Below are 11806 nucleotides of genomic sequence, written 5' to 3'. Positions count from 1 at the left end.
GATGTTTAATATTTGAATTATATATGAACATAGGAAATGTCGTACTCGGACGACGAAAGTCTCCCGGGGGAGTGCGACTGGTGCCACGACGACCGAGGTCAGTGCGACAGGCCTCACCTGGACGAAGATCGGTGCTTCAGTATTAAGCTGGAGGAGACGTTCGATGTTGAAACGGTACGCAACGACGACAAGTGTTATTTTTTCGTAATTAAGCACGACTTCAACTATTTCAACGTGTACTTTTCATCTTTTACAATTCGGCTAGCTTATCCCATGCCATGCAAGACGCTACGTCTTGGAGAGGATGGGTTTTGAAGACCATGAAAGTATGGAAACAAAGAAAATTCACCTAAGGACCCATCATGATATAGATTTTGAAGTAAATCTGTATAATTCTTAGAGCGTAACCCATTTTGGTTGCAAAAATTGGGAAGCATTTTGCAAGATGTATGGTTTTGATGAGGGTATGCTTGTCACCATGGATCTTGGTGATCCTGACATCGAGCAAGACAATATGGACATTTGGGTCCTTGTTGATACGCCTCCAATTCTACCGCTATGTGAGTTTCTCAAACATAGTTATTAGCTAATTTATATTGTTCATTTCAAAATAGTTGACAGCTTATTTTCATTGACAGCTTATTTTGATTGTTCAAACAATGTGCGGAACATGGTAGACAGAACCTACTACACCGATGGCTCTGAGTTAACTTATAAGGAGAAAACTCATCTGGTCGGATTTTGTACTGATATTGAGAATTACAATATCTACAATCAAACTCCTCATCATTATGGTCCTCCATACGTGCCACTAGTGCACGTGTTGAACTACGGTAACTACTATGGAGATACCCTGGTAAGATTTCTTACTATTACGACATCCGTGCATATTTTGCATAGTTCTAAAACTAGTGCATTATCATTGCTAACTATGAAGTTATTACTATGTTTTTCAACAGATAATCCCAGAGGATTGTGTGCCTCATTTGATGTATCAGAATGGTAGGCTTGATGTTTTGAATATACAACCAGGTCATCCTACGAATCTCAACTGTCCATACCGGATTTCTAAAAAAAGTGAAGACATGCAAATCAAAGAATGGAAAAAATGTATGGACAGTCGCAAGGAGCTTCTTGGAAGCAAAAGGAAGCGAGGCGCAAGAATTGGAGACAGGATTATCTCCATTCTCCATAATGGAGAGTCAGGGTCTATATTGTTTTATGCTATTTTACCTTAAAGAGGGTATTTCGGTCCTACCTAATACTGATGATCATGTGCTAAGAACAATTAAGTAGGGTTGGTTCGATGACTGTGAGGATGATGATCGTATGACTTGTTATTAATAACGAGTAGAAGTTGTATGATGATGATTAGTAGGACTTGTTATTATATATGATGATGCATGATGCGTGCATGAAGAGTTATTATATATCAGCGGGTGAAATGAACATGGATTGGATTGAAGTGAAGGCAACATGCATGTGGTGCGTGTCGAAAGTAGTACAATCCAAACTTGATCAAGTCCGGATTAGTATTACTTTCGACATGCACCACATGTTGCCTTCACTTCAATCTAAGCCATGTTTAGGCATAGCAGTACGTAGCGTTGGTAAACCAAGCACGGAGATATAAGAGAGGACACTTCTCTCTAATAGCTACCTAATAACAACCTAAATTAACCCCCCAAAACCCCCAAACCCCCCCCCCTTCAAAAAAAAACCTCAGCTCCTGCCAGGTGCTGACGCGTGGATGCCTATTGGTCCCGGTTGGTGGCACCAACCGGGACCAAAGGCCCTCCTGCCTGGGCTCCCCGCACCGGCCACGTGGACGGCCTTTAGTCCCGGTTCGTGTAAGAACCGGGACTAAAGGGCTAGGGCATTAGTAACGACCCTTTAGTCCCGGTTCCTGAACCGGGACTAAAGGCCCTTATGAACCGGGGTAAAAGCCCCTTTTCCTACTAGTGTACCGCCAGGCGGAGCGGCGGTAGGGTGTGATGGAGGGGGCACGGAGGCCGTTATCGTTGCTGACGTGGACAAGTTTGCTACCGCCGCAGGTCTCGGCGGTAGGCTATAGGATCCTACCGCGGTGCCTCGTGGCGGTAGGGAAAAGGGTCAAATCACGAAAAACTTTCAAACTGGGGTCAGATCTCGATTTTGTTTGACAAAAGGGTCAAAACACGAAATTTTGCCTCTGCAAGCATGAGCATGCATGGCAAGACGGCAAGACGATTTTAGAATGGGCATAGGAAGGAAGAGGGGTTGTGGTCTTGTGGATAGGGTTTAGGTAGGGTAGGGGTAGGGGGTCCCGTGTGTGAATGAAAAGGCACTGGCACTCCTCCCTTGTCATCTTCTTCTCATCCTCCTCCCTTCACCATACATCGATCACTTTTCATCTAGCTATAGTAGTAACACCTCCCCCCCCCTCTCTCTCTCTCTCTCTCTCTCTCTCTCTCTGACCACTGCAGTTCAGGCTTCAATGACAAGCAGTGTTTTATGAAGAAAAACACATGCAAGTGGCCCCACTCACGTGACAAACGCAATGCCCAATGCTTGCTTGCTTGCTTGCATGATTAACCTTGAGATCAATGAGCACGCTCTCAACACATGACCAGCCCCAAAAGCAACCCTATCCTATCTTATCCATCTATTTATCCAGGAATGCAATCTGAATTTAGATCGATGTGTGCTCATAACTCTTTTTCCTATGGGTCGCCATAGAATTTTTCGACGAAAATTTTGTCATTTTTTCTCCAAGATATGTACATTGTGTTTGTAGTATTTGGATGAAATATATATATATATCCACCGTGCATGCATGTCGCTCCATCTTCCTGTTGATTTTGTTCTGTTTTTTCTCTGCCGTCCATTGTTGGTTTATGTGTTGCCACGGAGCAACTACACTGTAATCTGATGGAAAAGAAGAAGGCATACAGAAAAGTGGAGAGAGGAACATGTCATGTCGACCGTTCTTAGATCTGTGGGAAAAGGCCAAGCCTCCAACTTTCAGTGTGCCACTTTACTACGATATGCACATGTCAACAAGACAGACAAGCCAGTTGGGGCTCGGAAGTAGCTAGCTTGCTTGCTAGCTGCCCTGCATTTTATTCTAGTGCTTGCAAGTCATGTCAACATGTCCACGCAAAAAAAAAAAAGTCATGTCAACATGATACATACGTACATAATAAACCCATGCCTGCCTTTTCATGATTTTTTGAAAAAGGAGGTTAAAATACCTGCCTTTTCATCAACCGATGCATATAGCCATCTTTATCAATTATTTAACCTGAAGCCACCACTCACACCTACAAACTCGATAATATGGAGTGGTCTCACTCACCATATCTAAAGCCGTTGTCGTTGCCAATTCATCTATGTAATGTATCGAAACCTACAGCCGGTGCAGCAAACCTAAAGCGTACACCACATGTACACGTTTTAGAAGCCGCCATCGTCATCGAACCGCTGACCCATCTTCAAGAAAGAGATCCGCATCATCCTTGCCTGTCCGGCCATCCGTGGACGCCACCACGGCGCCTAACGACACCACCTCCCTGCACGCAAACTGCTGAGCACATCGCGTTCGCTACCGGTACACCGCAGCACCATGCCGCCAAGTACCACCAACCGACACAGCTTGAAGTCTCTAAAAGATTTGTCGTGCGTAGCACCTACCGAACAGGCATGACACAGCATAGCACCTGTCGGTCAGGCATGACTTGACATCTCCATCGAAACTCTGTGGAAGACGAAGCTGCTTCACCTCCTGCCTCTGTCTTCCGGCGTTGCTCCACAGATGATGCTCCCAAGAGAGAAAGGACACCGCAGTGCCGCCATCGTCTGATCTGGAAGACCAGATCCTAGGGTTTCCCCCTGAGCAGCACGAGTGGGTCGACAGTAGTTACACGACGATGCTTTTATCAAGGTGACGGCACAGAACACCGCCATCGCCCACCATCGGCTCGGTTTTCACCGGCAAGTATGTCTCCCCGACTCACAGCCGGGACTAGATGACAGATCTCGAGATCCGACCACCCAGCCTCAGGCCGAGCACCTCCAACTTAGGAGATGACCACCACCGCCGGCTGCACCGGCCTTTCCATGATATGACATGCTAACTGAAAATTTGCAATGGTAACTAGCAAAGATATATGTGTTAGTTCTTTTGATTAGAGCCTGCTAAGTAATTTTATAATATGCCCTACCCTAGTTCAATTCAATTAGGTTCCATCTGCTTAAAGAGCAAGAAATATGATATAAAATCTAGTTAGTGACTGAGCAAGGACTGAACCTGCACATGCATGCAGGGTGCAGCCCTTAATCTGATCCTGATTTGGCCAATGATCTTGCTCCGGTGTTTCATCGGATCCCCTTCCCTGCACAGCCCTTGAGGCCCAATCATCTGACAGTGACAACAAATTTAAACCAGAGGATAACCAGTTCGCCACAGGCCCAACCCTTGTTTTATGATCTTGAGACCTAGTTGCATTGTAGATTATATTAATTAATTAAGAACCAATTGACCCTTCATCCAGATGCACATAAATCCATCACATGATGCTGGTGTCATCTGAGGTCATGCAGGGGCTGCTTGATTATACAATGTGGTTTGCTGGCTGGTGGAGCATGCATCACAGGTTACAAAGTACAGCCAGGCCTTGAGTTGGAAGCAATGTTTATGTGTGGCTCTTCCAAGGCTGTGTGTGAAGCATCTGAGCAAGGAGGAGAATAAATAATGGTGCCATCACAGGTGGGGGTGGTGAGTGAGTGATCTGCATATGTGCATTGAGTAAGTAGGACAGGTGTGGATGCACCCCCCACCTGCTTTTCTCCACTCCTTTAGGGTTCAGGGTTGTTCCCCCAACAACATTTATGTTATGTTCTTCTGAGCTGGGGTGTCAATGGGAGGCTCATCACTAAGCTAAGCTACTAGCTCACATGCTCCTGCACTGCAGCCACTGTCCAATAACACACACTTGTTCCTTGGCTCTTGCCATGCTTGACAGCTCCTGCTGATGCTGGTGGGGTGTGTCTTCTTGGGGCTAGCTAGATTTCCATGGGCTTAGGTATACCAAAGCCACACAGCCTGGCCAGCTCAATCATTTTTGTTTCTTGCTTACCTGCCCTTGATTCAAATGGGTAGGCATTAATTTCCATGTTTAGGCTAATGATGCAAAGCACTGGATTAATCCTTAACCTGCAATTAACATCCAACTAAGTAATCATTCATCTGTACCACAAGGCAAAGGGGGCTCATCTTCCAGTGCCTTCATTGGTGAAAAAGGAAACGTACTTAGGCATAAATATTCTCTAACCAAGAAGTCAAGAGTCAAGACTGAACCACTTATGCCTGAGATTAAAGTCTAATACACTAGTGTGTGAGTAAATAAAAACTCTCTGCTCATGCCTCCTCTCTAGCCACAATAAATTATCCCGATTCATCTGTTCCTCATTACCACTACAAATATAAACGACACCACGTTTGGTTAATCGCTTGATAATTAATCGAGGAGCAGAAAGAGCCTGTGCTGGTTTTTCTTAATTGCTCCAACAACAGCGCAAGGGAATTAATCTGTGGATCTCATCATCATCATCGTCATCAGCTGCTACTGTGGCATGGCATGCAGATAAGTGTCTCACTGGACCTGCATGCAGGCCTGACCTGGCAGGCAGGGCATCCCTCACATGGCCTCCTCCTCCCCTGCTAATTAAGTTTAGGTCCGGATCAAATCTAGTTGTTTAAGGGAACCAAATCTTGGGGAACATGGCTACAATGCTACTCCCTCCGTTCCAAAATAGATGACTCAATTTTGTACTAACTTTAATATAAAATTGGATTATCTATTTTGGAACGGAGGGAGTACCTACGTACCTTGCTTTGCACCCGGTCTACTTCTGACCTCTTCTAGTTAACTATTTCTTTACTTTCTCTATTGGGCATTGCAAGGTTTCAGTAATTAATTCTATGCATCAGACAGAGCCGGTTTGGTTAATCAGCTGGATGTGTGTATACTATGGAGTGTGCATGCAGTGAAGTGAAATGCAGTGCACACTGACATGCGCACACGTTTGTAGCTAGCTGGCTGAGAGTAAACTGGATTAGGACCGGTCAAATCGAAATCATGATCAAATCATTTGACAGGCTCAGCATTTCCTCAAAAAAAAGAAAGAAAGATTGACAGGCTCAACAAGTTAACTGGCTAGACCACATCCATGGTTCCTGAATCCTGGTTAACAATCAACCGGCAAGCCAGAGTGTTCAACACTGTATATACACATATGTCATGGAGATGAAGTACACATACAGGTGGTTGCTCTATTTTTAACAGGGGTACGTAGTCATGTTCAACATCCAATCATCTCATCTGCGCACTGCACTGCGTCTGCATTATTGTCTGAGTCTGACCGCCCCATGCTTGCATGCATGTGCGGAAGAAAATTGTTTTAGGTGCAACATTATTAATCCATTCATCTAGATCCCCAAATCTTCAAGCGGTTCCCCGCCAGAAAAAATATTCAAGCAGTTGTTGTTTTCCTGTTGATTAATTACTCAATCGAGGCATTTGTGATCTGTTAATAACCAACTGATTATTATTAATTAACTGTCTCTGCTGGTGCTACTGCTAGATGCTGCAGGAAGACCAGTCTAGGGTGATTATTTAGGGGACGCCATTAATTAGGGTCCTGCGATGCGGATTAAGGGGCGAGATCGCGCTGTAAGAACCGACCAAATCCAGAGAATTAGTTTTGGTTATCCTGTCTCTGCCGACGACAAAAAGATGCATGCCTGGGATGCGAGGGACATACTGCAGCCTGTCTGTAAAAACACACTATGTAATGCCGCTGTACGTACAGTTGTACATATTTTTAACACCAAGTATGGTTATACATGAGGTAGTTGTCGATGCAAAAGAAATATATACATGAGGTAGTTAGCTAACCGACCGAGAATCTACGGATTTTTGTTGTCGCAAAAAAACTGAGAATAATATTAATTTACGGTGCTAGCATGAGAGAATGCACTTTTTTTTTCAACGGCAGGGGGTTTTGCGTGGGGAACTTTCAATCTATTCATCTTCAATCATGGCAGTACAAAGAACACCAGAGGTAATCAAAATTACAACCAGATTCGTGGACCACCTAGAGACGACTACAATCATGGGAGCGAGCCGAAGGCGCGCCGTCATCATCGCCCTTCCCTTGCTGGAGCCTGACAAACCTTGTTGTAGTAGACAGTCAGAAAGTCGTCATGCTAAGGTCCTGTAGGACCAGCGCACCAGAGCAGCAACCATCGCCGGTGAAGAAAGTCGTAGATCAGAAGCATCAAACCTGTAAACATCCAAACGAAGACGAACGAAGAACGGATCAAAACAGATCCATCAAGGACTGGCACCGAAAGAATCCCTCAAGATCCGACGAAGACACACCTTCACACGCCCTCCGACAACTCTAGATGCACCATCGGGACGGGTTTAGAACATGGGAGACATTATTGCTGCCGAAGGACATCGCTGCCGCCACACAACCCCAACAATGACGCTGAACCTAACAAGAACGAGAACGGGTCCCTCATGTCGGTGGGGGGCCGAGGTCCTCTGCACCTCCATGGCCCAAAGACCATCGGAGATGGGACAGACCGGCGGGGGCGGCGATGGAAGGAGGAGGGAAGGTTAAGATCTTTTCTTGTGGAGAACGGTCTGGTAGATGGAATGAGCTAGCGACTGAACACAGGGCAACATCTGGTCGGTATGAGCTGCGTTTACACAACTGAAAATACGTTCTGATGCTAAATTGCACTAGTTTTTTTTAGCCTAATCAGTTTTTTCTAGCTGCTAGCTGGATGAGCATGATCTGACTAATCCACGTCAAATAATTCATTCCAGAAACCCAACATGGCTAGGAGATGCTATAATGTATGGATGGACAGACACGTTCATGGTCGGCAAGGCTGGTCAATACTAGCTCTAGGCAAGCACTGTCTACTTTTTTATTTGAGTTGAGCCCTGTCTATGTATAACATGCAATGGAGATCATATGTATTACAGACAGTTGTATACTTACTGTGATAGTTCTTGTTTAACAATCAATCATCTCACTTCATCTCATCCATGTATACTGCAGATAGTTATTCTGTGGAGGACCCATTGAATAATAAAAAGAAGAAAAAATAGGTAGCAGCATGACCATACATCTGCATCTGCATATGCATTATGTGTAATGTTATACTATTCCTCTAGATCCCCAAATCTGAAAACAGTGTTGTTTTCCTGTTGATTAATCAAATCAATGAAGGCATCCGTGATCCGTTAATTAATTACTGGCCCTGCTCTGCCCTGCCAGCTGCAGGAAGAGTATATACGACCGGTCCAAGGCTGTTATTTGGATTAGGACAGGAGATGCCGTGCATTATTATTGTCCTAAAATGAGCTAAGCTGTGCTATAAGAACCGACCGACCAGATTAACCGATCACATGTACAAAGGACAAAGCAAAAAAAGCATGTAAACACCTTCGTGGGATCAATCTCATGTTATCACTCTCTCCTAGAAGAAATACTCCCAAGACTTCAATAAAAAAACTGTAATTGGATTGAAGCAACGATGTCACCCTTTCACTCGCAAAAAATAAACGATGTCATCCTTTCACCCGCACGAACATTATCAACAAAGGTTTTTGAAAGCACCTTGAGTCACCCATCCAAAAAGATGGGAAGCCTTGATCGCTGGACGTACTTGAGCCGAGGATGATCCCCTAGAAGTGCAGGTCGCCGAATCACAGTATCTTCTCTAAAATTTATACCACTTGAAGATATACCATTTGAAGTTTTTAATGATATTTTTTGTGATATATAAATTATACTATGTTGGTCAAATTGTAAATCTTGGAATATGCGTGAGCCTAAAACCATAAAGGAGATAGTATACCACAGATGTTTTTGTTGCCAGGAGAAATTGGGATACATTCCACATTTGGTATTTAAAAGGCAGTTTATATTTTACTTCGGTTAAGTCGATTCCCACACAACAAGGACGTGTTTGGTAGGCTGCATGGATTTTAGACAATTTGCATCAGTGGCCTGACTCGATCAAACCGAGTGAAAACTGGCAAAAACCCATGTTATGCACATAGTTCATTTGCCTGCATCCCTTTAGCCCGCAGAGCAGAATCGCACACACGGTGTTTGTTTGCAGGCCTGTTCTAGGAAGATCCATGTTGTTGATGTTTGGTTACATGCAACACATATGGTCTGGTAACCTCTTGTTGGAGTGGTGAGATTAGCGGCACGCACAACATGGATAAATATGCATAGCATAAACCCATAAACGAGTTTTAAGCACACACTCACATGCAGTTAATAAATGACAAAACAGTTGCGGCACAATATTAAACATCCTACGCAAAAGTCTTAAAGGTGTGGAGATAACTTTCTAACGATCTACGACTAATGCCTCATCGTGCCTCTTGCACTTGGTCACCACCTTGATGTCATCATCATTGAAGACGATCATCTTCAGGGTGTTGAGTGTCGCCGGCTTAAAGGTGATGAGGTACCCGATCCGTCTGACGAGCAACGGCGAAGAGGGGCTAACCCAAATCAAGGGTGAGCCTATCGTTGATCGCCCGGGCCGTCACCCTCTAGGTGCAGCCGGTGTTTGTCCTCAGTATGAATTACTCGGGGATGGTGGTCAAGTGCTTGGTGAACTCGACTGGCATTGGCAGCACTCCATCTTGGGTGCAAAGTGACCTTGCAGAAGTGGCTTGGGCCGACGTCCTCATGGAAATGGACGTAGTTCCTCAACCTCTTAGCGGCGCTGCCAAGCTCCACCACCGCCTTGCCCTTCTTGTCGGCCACAACCACCATGCCATTGGAGGAGTTCCCCAAAGCACCATTTTTTCGATTTGCATCGAACATATGAATAGAAGGTGGATGAACGGAAAAAATGTAATCCGCATATGAACAATGCAAAAAAAATCTACTACACTTGGAGGATATGGTGGATGGTGGCAATGGCGAAGAGGTGGAGATAGAGGATGCTGGCAGTGCCGTGGAAGCGGTGGAGATGGCGGTCAGGGCTCCCGAGCCAGGCTGCCCTACAATGCTCTTTGAGGTCGACGATTACATGCCTCAAGGCTACCGCTATTCCAAACTCCACTAGGCTCGCCGCGGCTACTACTTGTTGGATTGGATTTGAAGGGATGTAACCTCGATTTAACCCCTCCCTCCTAATAAAAGTCCTACTCAATCATGTTTGAACCGCTCAAATCCCTAATCGGATATGCCTAAATCAAGTCCCAAATCAAAGCCGAGAGGTAGATTCAATGCCTAAATGGAGTGTGTGATGCTAAATTGGATGCGGGCATGGTATAAATCAATGCCATCGAAGACAGAGGACAAACTGCCATTGACGAACGCCTGACGGTGCGGTGATGACACCGGTGCTCGCCGTCCAGATCTTTGCTCCGATGCTCGTTGTCGCTGCTCGCCCTTCAGATCTTGTGCTCGCCGTCGCCGGTGTGAGAGTGGAGAGAGGGCACAGTGAGCTGTGAGAGAAGGGTGAGGGGAGTTATGGCGGTGCTTCAGGAAACAACGTGACGTCTTGCGTGTAGCCTCGCGCATGCAACCGCCTATGCCCACATGCCTCGAATTGCATCGCTCGGGTCTGGGTGTGAAAAAACGGCCGATTCAAATGTTCCTCCATAGCTTGACCCCGATGTGCTTTAATGTTCGTATGGGCCAAGATTGCGGTACAACTCAAGCAACCAAACGGCCCGAAACTACATCCGGCGGGGCTTGGAGACCCTAATGCGGGCTATCAAACGTGTCCCAAAGAAAAACATTCGAACTAGAGAACGATAAGTTATGGTGAGACAGGGATGGTCCATCTGGCGCGACGCCGCCGACAAAGGTGAAGGGAGGAGGCTTGACATGGTGTGGGTGCGGGGGGTGGTCGCGTGCGCTGAAGAAGGCATCCGTCGTCTCATCCATGTATACAGATGGTTATTGTCCGACTCACGCATTGGAAAAAAAGTATAAAGCTAAAAAACGTCTTATATTTTGAAACAAAGCTAGTTGCATTAACTCGTATGCATCTGCATCATCGGTACATGCATTATATGTAGTGTTATAATATCCCTCTAGATCCCCAAATCTGAAAACAGTGTTGTTTTCCTGTTGATTACTGGAGGCATCCATGATGATTCGTTAATCAACTGGCCCCGCTCTGCTCTGCCAGCTGCAGGAAGAGTATATACGACCAGTCCAATTAGGCAGGAGGAGAGTATATACGACCAGTCCAAAGACAGGAGATGCCATCCATTATTGTATCCTGTAATGAGCCAGAAATATGCTGTAGCCCTATAAGAATCGACCGACCAAATTAACCGATCGACAAAATGACAAGAGGAAAAGCATGTACGCGCACATGCCTGCCATGGGAGGGACAAATATACAGCAATGCCGCCGTACGTACAAACAAGTTATATATATCATCAACTAGGTTGGCAAACCGAAAACAAGTTATTCCAATTTAGTGTATTCCCATGCGGCTAGGGAAAAAAGGGCGTCGTGGCCGGTCATGGCGTCGTCGGTGAAGATCATCCTAGAGCGAGAGCTGGACGTCGCCGCGTCGACAGGGGCAAACGTGGGCAGGGTGACACATGGACGGTGGGACAGGGAGGAAGAAGGCGACGGGGAGGAGGAAGAAAGAAGGGGAAATCGACTATAAAAGAGAAACGTTCTTTAGGAACCGACTCATAGGTGTTCCCAATAAATTTAGGGAGTATTTGATTCACATAATTTTTAAAAGGCG

Source organism: Aegilops tauschii, chromosome 1 (genome assembly GCF_002575655.3).
Source record: "Aegilops tauschii subsp. strangulata cultivar AL8/78 chromosome 1, Aet v6.0, whole genome shotgun sequence".
In the NCBI taxonomy this organism is placed as follows: Eukaryota; Viridiplantae; Streptophyta; class Magnoliopsida; order Poales; family Poaceae; genus Aegilops; species Aegilops tauschii.
Note: the sequence above shows the minus strand (reverse complement) of the source record.